Source organism: Sebastes umbrosus, chromosome 11 (genome assembly GCF_015220745.1).
Source record: "Sebastes umbrosus isolate fSebUmb1 chromosome 11, fSebUmb1.pri, whole genome shotgun sequence".
NCBI classification, from domain to species: Eukaryota; Metazoa; Chordata; class Actinopteri; order Perciformes; family Sebastidae; genus Sebastes; species Sebastes umbrosus.
The window spans coordinates 27,312,094-27,328,101 of record NC_051279.1 but is presented as its reverse complement, the minus strand read 5'-3'; the positions used below and the strand labels follow the sequence as shown (position 1 = coordinate 27,328,101).

The 16,008-nt window shown below is 39.6% G+C and overlaps 1 protein-coding gene across 1 annotated transcript in view; it reads left to right on the top strand.

Annotated features, from left to right (window-relative positions):
• Positions 1-16,008, top strand: part of ldlrad4b (low density lipoprotein receptor class A domain containing 4b) — a 220,495-nt gene that overhangs the window by 59,662 nt on the left and 144,825 nt on the right. The gene's annotated exons all lie outside the window — the stretch shown is intronic.

Sequence of the window (16,008 nt, the reverse complement as noted above, 5' to 3'; positions counted from 1 at the left end):
ATTTCTGCAAGAATAGCATTTTTTGGTGATTGGATGGCGAGCACTTCTATTGTGTAAACTGCTCAGAAACCCCCTAATTGTCAATCTAGGTAGGAAAGCCATCCATCCTCTGAATGCTCTAGGTCTCTAGTTTGTGGCTGTAAAGTTTCATGAGGCTGTGATTATCCTAGAGGTCACCACAGGTCATTTTATACAGAGAGGTCAAGTTTAAAAACATGGTTTCACTACAATGAAATGGCTACTATGGGGACTAACATCATCACACATGAATACAGTTGGACTCATTGGAGCCACAAGAGTCTCAGCTTTACAGTGATACACAATTTATGTAATTCCAAGACTGTTTAGGGACCCCAGTATGCAGAAATATTCAGATACATCATTATAGAAAAGACGAAAGTAACACATTTAAACTGCATGAAAAAAACAGCATATGATTATCATAAAGTGGGCATGTCTGTAAAGGGGAGACTCGTGGGTACCCATAGAACCCATTTTCATTCACATATCTGGAGGTCAGAGGTCAAGGGACCTCTTGGAAAATGGTGAGTTTTTCTTCTCCAAAATTTAGCCCAACTTTAGATGGTTGTTTAGACTCCTTCTCAACAGGCATGACATGGTTGGTACCAATGGATTCCTTAGGTTTTTTTAGTTTCATATGAGATCTAAAACTGACCCTGCTACAGCCTCTGAAATACAGTAAAGTCAGTCGGGATCGCTGGTCTCAGAGGGTTAAAGAAAGAAAGAAAAAAAGCAAATGAAGATAAAAATAAATGAAGGAAGGTGAAAAAGCTAAAAGTATCCTGGCGAACAGACAGAACGAGGCAGCAGATAGACTGACGGACGAGGGCAGAGAATCAGGCTGAGACAAGTCTGTACAATTAGCCGGTGTGATTAGATTAGACTACTGTGCTGAATAAAGCCTAGGGATACACTGGCCTAGTTGGCACACACACACACACACACACACACACACACACACACACACACACACACACACACAAGCACACACAAAGTACTACCACAGCTTTTAATACTTGACAAGTAATCCGGACTTATGTAATTGTGCTCTCGTCAGTACAGACAGACAGGTTGTCTAGCTGTCAGCTGTGTAATTGTGTCTACATGATGACAACAGTAAACTGCAGTCAATCAGGACACTGATGTTCAACAACAATCACCCTCATTAGTCATTAGTCGCTATTGTCATCCTAGATTTAACAATGAAATAAGCCAAAATGCTTGTCTAAAAAACGTCTTTGAAATAAATGAAGCGTGAATGACAAATTCCTCTGAGGATTACACGCTAATTTGAAACAAATATTTTTGATTTTGCTCGAGAAATTAAGCCCAATGACCTTGTGTCTTGCGTTGACTGATGCATGCTGATAATTTATGAGGCTACTTTACTTCTTTTGTCCCTCAAGATAATAAAACGCTCTTTTTGATTTTGACTTGAGGATTGTTGCATCTGTGGCCTTTTTTCAAAAATGTCTTTGATTTGCAAAAAAGGGGAGATGCTGCAATCACGGGTCGAAACAATGTGTCTTAGTTGTTGCTGATTATTTGAGGGGTTGATAATGTCGCCTTGATTACTGTCAGTCTGTTTTAATTGAATGCGGTGGAGATTGACTTCACGGGAGGGACAAAAATGTGTTTACATGTACGTGTTTTATCCCAGGTAGTTGCGGTTAAGGTCATAGTCAGGATGAACTATTTATAATAGGAAGAAAAGTAGGTCTTATTGTCTTTATGGATTCATCTGTTGATTTCTTTTCTATAATTACTTACTACTAAGCAATAGCGGTGGGAAAAAAATTGATTGTGTCATGATTTTTACGATTTTTTAATGCCGGAATCGATATATTTGCTTCATTTGAGTCTATGCAGAGCTAGAAGGAAGTTAGCTCTTTTATTGTTGTAGTTTGAGTAACGTGACGTCATATCCGTTCCGTATCCGTCAACCAAAACAAACAGCAGCGGGCCGCATTTTAGCACTTCTGGTTCCCTTGTCTGGAAGTCAATGGGTTTTTAGTTTGATGTCTGAAATAAGGTCTGTGCCGAACACAAGCTGAAGAGATTTTAACGTTTTGTTCTACGACGTAAAATACATCAATGTATAAACCACACCTGAATTTTGAAGCCTTCATGTGTCTTAAAAAAGGCGGTTGCTAACAAGTGTCTAAATGAGACTACTAAACGTCATCACGCCAACTCGTCCGCCTTTACAGCCTCGTTGTATAAACTTGTGTAGTTCGTTTATAGCTATACCGTTAGCTTTTTACTTCTGGCGATTGCATTCACACTTCAAAAAAATCCTAAAAGTGGTGTTCATATGTGGAGATTATTTTGCCGAACAAAACGTGTAAGTATCATAAACGTGCAGAGCTTATTTTCTGCAATAATCCAAAACCCAATGGAGAAATCCCATTGGCTTTTTGTCGAGGGAACCGGGGCGATGCTAACTTCCTGGTTGGCCTACAAAAATACATCATCCCTGCAGCACTCTATTATCTCAGTCTGTTCTCAGTACACTGTAGCAGTGTTTCAAGTTAGCACATTCGACTTTCACTGAATGCACAGACACAAAGGCTTCAAACATGATTCAGACGACCAGAAAAGTTTTCATAGAGTGCATGTAGACCGGTTTCCCTTTAGTGTGTTAAACTGTGTCTCATCCCTCGTGCTGTGGTGCTGATGTCAACATATGGTCAAAAGTGGTCGTATGTTTAATGAGCCCGGGCCTCAAGAGAGAACAACCCTGCTCATTAAATCCTGAGAAAAAAAAAAAGAAAAAAAAAAAAGTTTATCCTAATATATAGGAACAATGACCTTTGGCTGATTAATGCAGAATGAGATCAGTAACTGGGAAACTCCAAAAGGACTCTGCGCTGCAGTTCTTTAACTGTATTATTATCACACTCATTTTCCTTAGTCAGCTTCTTGTCTCACTGCAGTTTTATGGCTGCTGAGAGACTGAACTGAGAGATTAAGGACTCATAACAAGTTGCTTCATGTAGAGTGTCACCTCTAATGTCCTTTTAGTGCATAATGGAATGAGCCATTAGGCCTGACCTATTTACCCCGGTCTCCGTTAAGATTCTGTTTGAAATGTCATTTTGGTCCGGTGCAGTTGGTGGCATGAAGCGGTGGCTCCCAAAATTAGGTCAAGGGACCAGGAGACAGTGTGGGGGATCCAAGGGGTCCCCTCAAAATGGGGAATACCTACATTTGGCGCTGATTTTCCTCATATAAAGAGAAGCATACATCCTGTTTTAGCTACGGGGTGTAGTTTGTTTATAGCCTAACGTTAGCTTTTTACTTCTGGTGATTGCATTCACACGTGTAATTCAAAAGTGTAAGTTCTTTTTGCCACAGAGTTTGTCCTGGTTGGCCTACACCAATACGTCAACCCTGGAGCACTCTATGTCCCCTTTCAACACCAAATGTGTTTCATCCACATTTTTCCAGCTGTCCATCTCAGTTTTAAGCAATAAAGCTGTCTAAACTGGTGGCGTAATGGCTAGTGTTTCATGACCCAACTACTATCAGTCGCAGTCTTTTCAAAGTACAACTCAGAACAAGAGTTATGTTGTGGATAAGTGCTAGAGACTGTGTCTTCCACCTTCTGTGGCATGGAACTTTCCAAAAGAGCCTGACCAGTGCTGGGTAGTGGTATACCAGTATTGATATTTGAGAGTTTAAAGGGGACATATCATGCTCATTTCCAGATTTATACTGTACATACAGGTTGCTTTAATTTTCAAAAAACACATTATCTTTAAATTAAAATCTGGCATGGCCATTTTCAAAGGGGTTCCTTGACCTCCGACCTCAAGATGGACAAGATGTGAATGAAAATTGGTTCTATGGGTACCCACGAGTCTCCCCTTTACAGACATGCCCACTTTATGATAATCACATGCAGTTTGGGGCAAGTCATAGTCAAGTCAGCACACTGACACACTGACAGCTGTTGTTGCCTGTTGGGCTGCAGTTTGCCATGTTATGATTTGAGCATATTGTTTTATGCTAAATGCAGTACCTGTGAGGGTTTCTGGATAATATTTGTCATTGTTTTGTCATGTTAATTGATTTCCAATAATAAATATATACATACATTTGCATAAAACAAGCATATTTGTCCACTCCCATATTGATAAGAGTATTAAATACTGGATAAATCTCCCTTTAAGGTACATTTTGAACAGATAAAAAAATTTGCAATTAATCATAATTACCTACAATCATGCGATTAAATATTTTAATCGATTGACAGCCCTACAGTAGTATTTTTTCTGTTAGCATGAAACTCTGTCGTATCGTTTTTTTTCTTTTTAAATGAGTCATTGATAAATGTGTGTGTGTGTCGTAGCAACATCTAGCCAGACTAAAATTGCATTATCATTCCAACACTTGACTGGTCTTCATTGTTTATGTGTGATTGTGTGTGTGTGTGTGTGTTAAGGCTTTCAGCACGGGTGACTGTGCATCACTGTAAGTTCAATGTGCAATTTTGAATCCATATAATGTGGGTTGGGAGGTAGCAGGCAGTCAGTCAGGGCTCTCTCTGGGGAGGCGGGTCCCTCTGTTTGGCTGTGCTCTCTGATTTTCTTTTTACTTTTCTTGATATTTTCTCCAGTCAGAAGGAACGAGATGGCTTTTTTGCTGCGTGACTGCAGCTTGTAATGTCTCCGCCGCCTGTAGCTGCTGATTTTGCACATGCTGTGCTTCTTTGTGTGATCTTTTCATGTGCGCGTCTCTGTATTCAAATACACCTGCATATTCATCATCTTTACATACTTCTTTGAATAGCACGCAAGGTTGTTGCCTGTCTGTATTTCCGTGTGTATGCAGATCTTCATTGTAGAAGAAGGTAAAGCATCTGTTCTTTTCAGAGAGGCCTTTAAAGGCACCAGCGTTTCATTGAATGTAAGTCATTTTATCCAGGACTGAACTAAATAGTTTGTTTTATCTTGATAAGAGCTTCTTCAAAGGATGGCATTTGGCCTTTTTCTGTATTGACTGCTTTCTCTTAATGTTTCATTTCACTGTAAATGTTTTTTTCTGACGCTTTAGTTTCCATTTAATGTTAGGGAATCTGGTTGAATGGTTTGTGGTTGACTGTAAGAGATGAAAAGGCCCCTTTTTCTATATTCCCAAATGTGAAGAAAAGAGTTGAAAAGTTTATAACTTAATATTGGCTGTCTTGTGCAACGTTGCAAAAAACATGTTTGTCGGCTTCTTATTCTTAGTGATGTATTGCCTTTAGCTATAAGAAGTAAGAGGCTGGAGTTGTTTCTGTAGCATTTGGAAGTAAAGGAGCACCAGAAATGTTAGTAGAACCAATTAAGAATAACAGTCCAACTCTGGAAATAAACATTATACTAATGGGAAAAAAGTAAATGTTGCTTTTGTTTGGCAAATGTAATGGCTGAATTACTTCAGAAATATCTTTATTACTTTAATATAATTGTATTTATTTATTATAAAAAATAAATTATTTATAATTTTTTAATTCTATTATTATATTATTTTATTAATATACTTTAGAGGTGACACTCTACATGAACTTTGTTTTTAGAATATAATAGGTTCTGTACGGTTCCCCTCGTGGTGAACATGAACACATGCGCACCGCGTAGCCAACATACACTCTGGATATGACAGCTGCTGAGAATCTAAAACACAATGGAAGATATATTTGGAATTTGTAAGGGAATTTGTCTTTCCGGTAGGGACTGTAAAGTATAGGAGCATGGACACAATGCAAACCCATCGTGGCTGTCCACCGGGAACACATCTCCGTACAGCTAACGAGTCAGCGGCACCGGCTACAGCCACTTCTTCCGGCAAAAACGCCGTGGTAAAACACCTATTTTGAAAAGGAAAAAAAACGTATTTAAAATAAAATACATCATTTAGTGTTGTATGTCTATTCCCTATTGCCAACTAGGTGTGGGAAAGAAACAATTATTTTTTAATGCCAGAATCGATATATTTGATTCATTTGAGTCTATGTGGAGGTAGAAGGAAGTTACCGCTTTTATTGTTGTAGTCTGAGTAACGTGTCGTCATATCCATTCCGTATCTTTCAAGCAAAACAAACCGCAGCGAGCCGAAACGATAGCAGAGTAGAAAACGGCGGAGGGTCCGCGTGGATACGACCTGCACCCTCACATTTTAAATCCAAAGTAGTAAACACTACACATCCAGTAAAGTATGGAAACACTTTGGGCTTCACACATTGGCAGGAAACTGTATTTTAACGTGCGGTTAAGTAAGCAACATTGTTACTGTATTAATTTAGATATTTTCCAAAGTAAAAGTCTCTAGAAGTGTATGATTCAACTTTATCCCATGGTCTAGTGTTAAAAAAGTTAACGCAATAAATCGTAATATTGAATCGCAATACTTGTAGAATCATAATACTTAAAAAATTGCAATACATATCGAATCTGCACCCAAGTATCAGGATAGTATCGAATCGAGGGATAGGTGTATCGTCCCAGCCCTATTGCCGAATATAATAATACCCCACCCCCCCCGCCTCCCAAATAATGAATAGTCTCTAAGGAAATGGTTTTAAAATTTCCCCTCTCTACTTCCAGGTAATCATTCTCTTCTTTTTCGTGGCACAGACTTCATACCACTGATCATTTCGCAACACGAGAATCCATTTAGGACAAATATGGTCAATCCAGTAGCCTATTCTTTTCTCTCTCTTTTTTTGCAGTCTTACGCCGTCATTTAAACTAATAAAACAGATTACTTTGACATAAAAAAAAGTCCTGTTGTGCGTTGCCATGGCAGCCAGTCCGGTGGAAGTAGTTAACAGTATCGCCAGCAGCAGCAGACCCGCGCTGGTGGCCATGTAACAAAGTCTGATGTTAAGCAGGCCCTCTGCAGCTCATCACTTAACGTCCACTTTACATCTGTTGTTTGGCTCAATTATATGACATCATATGTATGAGCCCAGTGTTTATGCCTACAGACAATCTCTGTTTTGATTTCTCCTCTAATCCGTCCAGCCTCGTCCCGTCTTTTGTCTGGGTTTTTGATGCTCGGGACGCCGAGCCAATCAGCTCGGCTACTGAATAGCACATCAGGAGACGTTTAAAGCAAAATCCTTGGAGAGCCCTTGAGGACGGGCCTTTGATCAGTTGTCTCTTTATGGAAGTGTAGGCTAATTTTGCCGAATGGCTTCTTCTCTCTTTATAGTCTTTGTGCAGAGCTCGTCTGTCAGTATGGATTGTCAGATTAGAGCCTATAGCTTTTAAACACATCTCCATACATCCCAATATGCACACATTCAAGCGTATAGTATAACCATTTACTCTGTTTACTGGTACACTTATTTACTTATTTGTGTCTGTCCTTGCTCTTGATCTCTGTTGCCTGTTTTTGTTCTTCTTTGTTGTGGCTGTTAACCCTCTGAGACCCAGTTTTGTCTTTTTTTTAGGGGCGTACAGGGGGTCTTTAGGGGGAGACAGCAGGTCAACAGTAAATATCACATAGAAGTGGTGTACATTAGCTGAAAGCTGGGAACCTGAAGATGATGCCATTTGTTACACAGTGCTAAATTTAACCATTTTTTAACACTCGAGAATTGATAAAAAAATGATCAATAATCCCTCCAAAATACCACATTAAGACACCAAGACGTTGTGGAACACCATAGAAAAAGCCATTCCATGATTTGGTATCAAAAACTTTGGAAATTTGGAGATTTCTATAAGAATTAGATTTGTCTGTGATTGGATGGCGAGCACTTCTATTGTGTAAACTGCTCAGAAACCCCCTAATTGGCAATCTAGCTAGGAAAGCCATCCATCCTCTGAATGCTCTAGGTCTCTAGTTTGTAGCTGTAAAGATTCATGAGGCTGTGATTATCCTAGAGGTCACCACAGGTCATTTTATACAGAGAGATCAAGTTTCAAAAAATGGTCTTACTACAATGAAATGCTATGGGGACTAATATCATTACACATGAATACAGTTGGGCTCATTGGATCCACAAGAGTCTCAGCTTTACAGTGATAACCAATTTATGTAATTCAACACTGTTTAGGGACCCCAGTAAGCAGAAATATTCAGATACATCAATTTAGAATAAAGGGGAGACTCGTGGGTACCCATAGAACCCATTTTCATTCACATATCTTGAGGTCAGAGGTCAAGGGGACCCCTTTGAAAATGGCAATGTCAGTTTTTCCTCGCCAAAAATGTTGCGTAAATTTGGGGCGTTATTTAGCCTCCTTACTGATAAGGTAGCATGACATGGTTGCTACCAATGGATACCTTAATGTTTTGTAGTTTCATATGATATCTGTACCCTCCAGCTCTAAAAAACAGAACCTGCTAGAGCCTCTGAAAGACGAAAAGTTTGTCGGGATTGCCCGCGATCCCGTGCGTCTCAGGGGGTTGAAGTTCAAACGTCTAGATTAGAGCAGCCACCTGTCAGATTTAAAGTAGCCCGTGTCCATCATTGCAGCTGTTGAGAGAGACCGTCCTACCGTGTTTCTGACATCAACTGCATGTCTGTCTCTTTTCCACCCTCTTAGTGGCGTATGTGTCCGTCTGTCTGTCACCATCACTGCCCCTCATCCCGTCTGTCTGTCTGTCTGCCTGCGCGTCCGGCCTCTCCACACTAGAGTTGATGCATAGCCAGATTAAGCCCGTCAGACTTGTCACACTCGGCTGACAGTCAGCGTGACACAGAGCCAAATCAGACAAGGATGTGACGAACGACGCCTTCAGCCTACCTTTGTTTGCTTTTGCTTTGCCAGTCATTTTGTGCATCATTTCACACTTCAAATGTTATTCTTTTCCTGTGGCAAATGATGGATTAGATAATTCCTCCAAAAAGAAAAGAAAAAAATAGGTTATTTTTTCAGGCATTTCTGCTTTCTACCTAAGAAGGCTAGAGGATGATATGCACCAGGGATGTTATCAGGTCAGGAAATTGCCAGAATAAAAAGGAATTTTTGGAATGAGGCTGACACAAAGTCCCAACAAACAGCTTTATTTAATTTAGTGTGTTCTTAGTCTAGGAACAGCTAGACTTAGTACGGTGCCATATTAGGGCCATTGTAGGTAAAAAAACAAAACAACGAGGAGACGAAGGAGGGGGTAATATTCTGACAAAAAACTCTGAATTTCCGAGATTAAAGTCATGCATTACGAGAAAAAAAATGTGGATATTCTCTGAGATTATAAAGTCATAAATTTGTGAGAAAAACTCACAAACTTTGTTTGTTCAAGGAAGCACATCACTTCACTTTGCAAGGTTGGATCAACCTCATCAGACGCCACCGTTAAACACTGCAGTAACGTAAGCCGCCGAGTCCAAAATATATTATATTGTAGCGGACTCTAAGGCCATCCATCCATTCATCCATCCATCCAACCATCCATCCATCCATCCATCCATCCATCCATCCATCCATCCATCCATCCATCCATCCATCACACTGACGCAGTGACAGTTGGGCACGGTCCCTTAACGATCCTAGAGTGTAACTATGGTAACGCAGTGTGTTTGGAGTAACGTTTTCCCAGCGGTTGTTTTTTAGTGTTAGCTGCGCTGAAATAAAAAAAATGCCTTTGTGTAGTCAGAGATAGAAGTTGTTCGTCTCTACTTTCCTGTAACTTCTACAATATTAATATTTATGTATGTTCATAAAAGAACACAGAAAGAACTTAAAAGAAAACATACTATATATATATGTATCTCTAAGGACCTTCGCCTCGCTCAGAGGCCGTTCGTCGGAGAGAACATCGGAAACAGCAATCTTAAGGATTTATATGATAACTCATTGGCAAAATAAAACGTACAACAGGTCTAACATGAGAATAAAGTACAATGTATAACACTGCCATCATTATGTTCATAAAATAACTCAGAAAGAACATGAAAGAAAATGTGAATATGTATCTTTCAGTACCGTCGCCTCACTCGGAGGCCATCCTTTCCATGATAACGCTAGGCAAAAATAAATAAATTAAAAAAATTAAAAAAATGCAACTATCGTTGTAGTGAACCGGACTAAACACTTTTAAGCCAACAATATTAGGGACCGATTGTTTATTTATATTAAAATAAATACATTTATTTATGAAAATAAAAATCTTTTTTATCTTTTGAAAATGTTTGTCTTTGAAACCATTGTGATGTCAGATGTGTGTTGCGGTGTACGGGGCTCGGGTTAGGGTTCTGTGGGGGGCCTAGGGCACCAAAAGGGCTAGAGCTGGCCGTGTATATTGTTCATTGCTGTCATTGTGCTCTTCATCATTGCGTTCATTCATTTGAATGTTAGTAGTAATTAGTTTTGTGTGTAGTTTAATAAACCTTTCATTTATAAAGCACTTGATCATCTGGTTTTGTGAGTATGAAACATTATAATCACTGTACATGAGCCAAGAACTCAGTGGCAACTTTCCACAATTGAGACTGAATTAACTAATAATTAATAATTGGCCTCAATTTCCCTTTATGAATAGCGGTGCCCCGAGGCAGATTCAACGCAAGTTAAATTCTGTTAAAACTGATTATTTCTGGTAGCCTTAGTTGAGTGCAATCACTCTCCTTTATCTTTTATACCAAGTTAATGTGTGTACGGTGCGTATTCTTGGAGCCCTTGAGGCTTATAAGTTATTGTGACATATTTTGGTTTTATGAAATGCATTTATGCTATGGTCACTCGCCAACAAACTGTCATAAGTCATCAAATTGGAAAACCGTAAATCATTACCAGCGGCGACAGCGACGCTGGTATTGTTTTCACCTTGTGAGTCTGTGTGTGACTCATCGTAGCAGAATGTGGTCCTGAGACACCTGCTGTTGCAGCAACTACCACAGAGGACGTTTAGGGACTTTGCCTGTGGACAGATTTTGTCAGCGTGATAGCGCCGCAACCGTGCAAGATGCAGTCACGAAACTTTACAGGTGTGAAGTTGAGATCAAAATGAAGGCCGAATTTGAGGATGGGTATGTTCCGGCGGAAGTAGCGGGGTAGGAAGTGTCCCCCTGCCCGCTTTGAAGTCGCGACTGGTGTGATTCCATTGCAAGATGGTCTCTAGTTTATTTCTGACTAAAATTTTGATCTTGCTTTTTTGTTACATCATGAAATTAAATACATGAAATATATTATGCTGACACTTTTGTCTGAAGCAAACACACACACACACATTGGAAACAATTTGTGGTTTAGTGCCTTGCTCAAGGATATTTGTGACCTGTGGTTATGAAGAGTCAGGACTTGAAACACAAACACTACACTACAATTCTATAGTTCACAAACATCAGACATAATATGTCATCCAGAGTAGGCTCGCATGACCACGCCCCCTTTTGGGGGAAACCAGTCACGTGTCCCTCGTAGACGGTAACAGAGTAAACAGAAGAAGTTGAAACATGTCTCCAAACTTCTACTTTAAACAAACCAGTGTAGTAACGCTATGCTGAAGAGTTGCTGTGTAGTTCCTTGCACCAACAATAAATCCCAAAACGCTGATCTCTGATTTGTTCCCCTGCCATGTCCCAAAAAGATCTAATAGAGGAGCTTTATGGCTCAAAGCTATAGACCAGACCAGCATGGCTTTATGGTTCCAAGCTATAGACCAGACCAGCATGGCGTCATCGCCGAGGCTGCGCTCCCTTTTGGGGGAAAGAAACTCGCCGTCACAGGAGAGAAAATGATGAAAAGCTGTTGTGTAGCGGGTTAACCGAGGCTTTCACTCTGATATTTGAGGCTCATATGATACATGAATATTCACTGTCAGTGTGCTAAATGGCTAAAGTGACTAGCATGGCTAGCTAACGTTAGCTTGAGTGGGAGGCTGCTGCAGTGATACAGTCATACATCAACGTTATAGCAGCATTAGACTGTCGTCTCCAACTAAATCTCAGCCTATAGATCAAACAGCTGGCTGTTAACACGTTGATTATTTACAGACAACACTCAGCCTAACGGGATTCAATCAGATATGTAGAGATGTCTGGATAAGCAATATCCGTCCAGTGTGTTGGACGGGGGAAGACTGAAGAGACGTGACGGCGATCAACCTTTATTAAGGTATCGTGAACGCTGAGGTTCAGGCAAGGTCGCAAAATAATTATTACACAATGTGTATAAAACTATGTATAAAGACATAGATGCATACAAATTTGTGAAAACTACAATCCAAACATATGTCAAATGCAAAAAAAAGAAGAAGACAAGAAAGGCTTTGAAATGACTACAGTGAAGCAGGTGTTTGAAGGACAGATGTCGGGCGAAGGCGAGTGGAATTGTTGCCAAAACTGCTGCGTGCACAAACTCAAATGTGTTCAGCTAAACCATCAGGCGCTGGTGCTTTGGTACTGCTGCTATTATTACCTACAGGTAAGTAGTGGTGTATTTGTTTAGAACTGAAATGAAACACCTGTGTAAGTGATTAACCAGGTGTTAATCATTTACAGGAAAATAAGTGATACCTGGCAGCCAGTCACGACTGAACATCCTCAATGGCCGTGGTGCAACGCACAGCAGGCGGGGAGCATCAGGTTCAAGTGCAGGGTCTGAAAATGGAAATAAATCAATTTAGACCAAGTGGGTTATATATAGTTAGTAATGGGCATAATAGCCTATTAGGTAAGACTTTGGTAGATTGAGTAGCAGGGACATTATTTTCCTAATAATACATGTTTCCGGAGTGATCTCCATGGCTATACCACTAGAGATAAGTGAGTAAGTATGTTTCTTTTGTTTCTTGATTTGGGTGAACTGACCCTTTAACCTGTACCTTAAAATGCAAAAAAAAAAAAGAATTAATAAAAATAAATACATAAATAAAGAAAAGGGAAAATTAAACAGATGAGTAACTAAATAAGGGAATTAATACAAAGATAAATAAATAAAGAAGCAAATTAAAACAGAAATATCAATTTATTTCACATTTTATCAATAAATTTATGGCTGCATTTATTTTTAATATTATTTTTGCTACATCTAATGACATATTTATTTATTTATTTATTTATTTTTTGAGTAATTTATTTATTTCTTTTTGTTATATATGTTTGTACTGTACACTGAGTTCAACAATTCAATTGACTTAAATGAAAATAAACAAACCATTAAAGGGGACACAATGATGATTGTTTGGGTGATTATCCATATACATACTGTAACTAAAAAACTGTTGTCCTTGTTCTCTGTCCTTGTAAGACAAACAGTAGCAAACAGTGAGACAGTAGCTGCTGGGCTCAACCTCAATACGCCGCCGTTAAACTGCAGCCTGGCCACGAGCCAAGCTCGTCAAACTGGAGTACAGTATGGACGGGACTAATGAAGCACACTAGAGTGGATCCTCCATTAATCATTTGTGGGTCTTGTATAATCTTCGTCTATCCGTGTGTGACAGAGTGTCTGTGTCCTTAAACGACCTTTCGTCTGCCACCAGCGCTCACCTATTGCACAAAAGATCCTCATGAGCGAATGCTGCACTTCCACTGTGTTATCTTCTGTAAACTATGATATCACTAAGTAGCTCAGTGGTGCGTTCATTAGCTGAGCAAAAATGATACCAGTGCAAAATGACTGTGGTGAACAGTCAAAGACATTTGTTAAACCCCTTGTTCCATCAAGACTTAATTTGACTCCCTACACATAACACATTATTGACTTTGAATGTCTGATGCTGGACCATTTAAAATGTCTAAAAGCACTTGTGACTGGCTTTCCCTGCTAGATCCAGTTGCATTGAATGGTGATACTTCATGATAAATAATGTTGTATAATGTTGTATTTCCCTCTTTACTTGTTTGATTAATGCTCATCTGGGAGACTATAAAATATGAATAAAAGTCTAGATTAATGTTTTTACTTGTTAAACATGCAGAAGTTGAAGTACTTTTGAGGATATTTTGCATGTCATGTCACACATTTTAAGCTTTTTCGCAAATATTAAGCAGTCTAAACCTAACCAAAACTGTGACTGTTTTGAGGACGTATATTGTAGTAGGCTTGTCCTGTAGTACTGGGCCTGAAAATCCGAGATTGGACAGTAAAGGAACACAGTTTAGAGACTATAAAACTGGGGTGGACACAAAAAAATCACCTTACCTCTTTTTTGGAAAGAGAAGGATCTAGATATTTGAGCATCCAAACCAGGCGACACTGCCTGTGGGCCTTATTCAGCAGTGTCTGTGGGCTTTTTTTCCGCACACTGCGTATCCACAGTCCCCCTTATTGTTTGAATCCAAAGAAATAAAACTGAATATCACCCTTAGCCGTTTATAATCTGAGAGACGATCTACGTAGTTTTATTGTCCAGCAGGGAGACATTTCATATTTCCTCTAGCCGATCCTGTTAGATAAGAGTCAGACCAAATATAAACAGTCCACCAGAGCCACATTTTTGAGTGACTGTTTTTTTCTCCACGTCTGTTGCTGCACAAGTCTGAATCACCTCAGTAGCCCCAGTTCTTGGTTTGTTATGCAATCACATTCTCAGCATGCTTGAATTTTCAGTGTAACAGATGCGACCAACCCCATGGTTTAATAGTCTGTTCCCCAATCCATGTTTGTCTGACTGACTGCTGTCTCACTGATAAGCACATGTCCCTGTGTGACCCAGCAGAGGAGTCAGAGCTGGCTGTTAGAGTTGCTAGTTATCCCCATATGTTGCAATGACAGGCAGATAGTGCAGAGAGTACACACATACTCCAATACTAATAATGCCACGATGGAAACTCTCCTTCCTTTACCAACTCCAGGGAGGTCAGAGAGGTCATGTCCACAACAGCAGGGCTGAAGCTGGTAAAGCTAGTCATTATGAAGGTTTGTGCATTTCCTTTGTTCAAATACAGTCTCTCGAGTCTCTCTTGCAGTGTTATTTGTATTATTGTATTTAATTTTAAAGCTGCAGTGGGTAAAAATTACGATAGAGTATTGGGGCCACATTAAGAAAAAAAAAAATCTGAGATTTCGAGGATAAAGTCATAATATTATGAGAATAAAGTCATAATAATATAAAGTAGTAATTTTACGTGTTTTTTTAGAGGGGAAATTGAGCAGCCTGTGTGAATTTTTTTTCAGGGTGGGGAGTTGTTTCTTTTGGGCTTGTTTCTTTGGACATTGTTGCTTGTTTCTCTCGTGAGATCTGGCAACACTGTCAGTCACTCAATCACTGACAGACTTTTGCGTTTGTAGGGCTGGGCCTCTGTGGTACAGCCGAAAAAAGCAAGGACAGCAGACTCTTGAGCACATTTAAAGCCACTGTGAACATCAATGTACTCTTTCTGTTTTTGCCCTAGCCATGTATTTCTAATCACCTGTGGTGGCTCGATTATTCAGTACGGGATGAGTTAGTTTTGACCAAATAAGAAGACGTCATCTTTCTGTGCAAGTCTATAAATTACTTTTATATATTACTAAATGATGTAATTGCTGCCTGCATTAAATGTATGTTCAAATCCAAAAAAAATTTCCCTAATGAATGAAGGGCTACATTTATGTGCTGGTGTTGCAGGGAAGTGGTTGGAGTGGATGGATGGCATGTGATTAGTTTTAGGCAACAAAAGCACTTAGTGAAAGCTTGTGGTTTGGGTAAAACATGAATAAATGCATCATGCTAAGAACTGCAAACGTTTTTCTGTAATGCAGTAGTTATTACGAGCAGATGTTGTATTGTAAGACTGGATATTTTGGTGGAAAGCAAACAAAATATGTTGTTAGTGAACATTTTACAGCGCTTCGACAAATAACACGTCTCTTTCTGCAGTTTCCAGTTCTTTGTCAGTGAGAAAACCTAAACAAAAGTTGAGACAATCAAACGTCTCCATTTTTCCCTTTTCTATTTCAATTATAAATGTTACACTGGTGCGGCGGCGTTTCCCAGACGTTTGTGTTCTCTGCGTTGCTCAGACTTTGAAGTCTTCCAGCCGGATAGATCCAGAGAAGACGCAGGAGTCCATGGGTTGTCCTTAAATGACCGGAGCGCAGACAAACACCCACCTGGAGC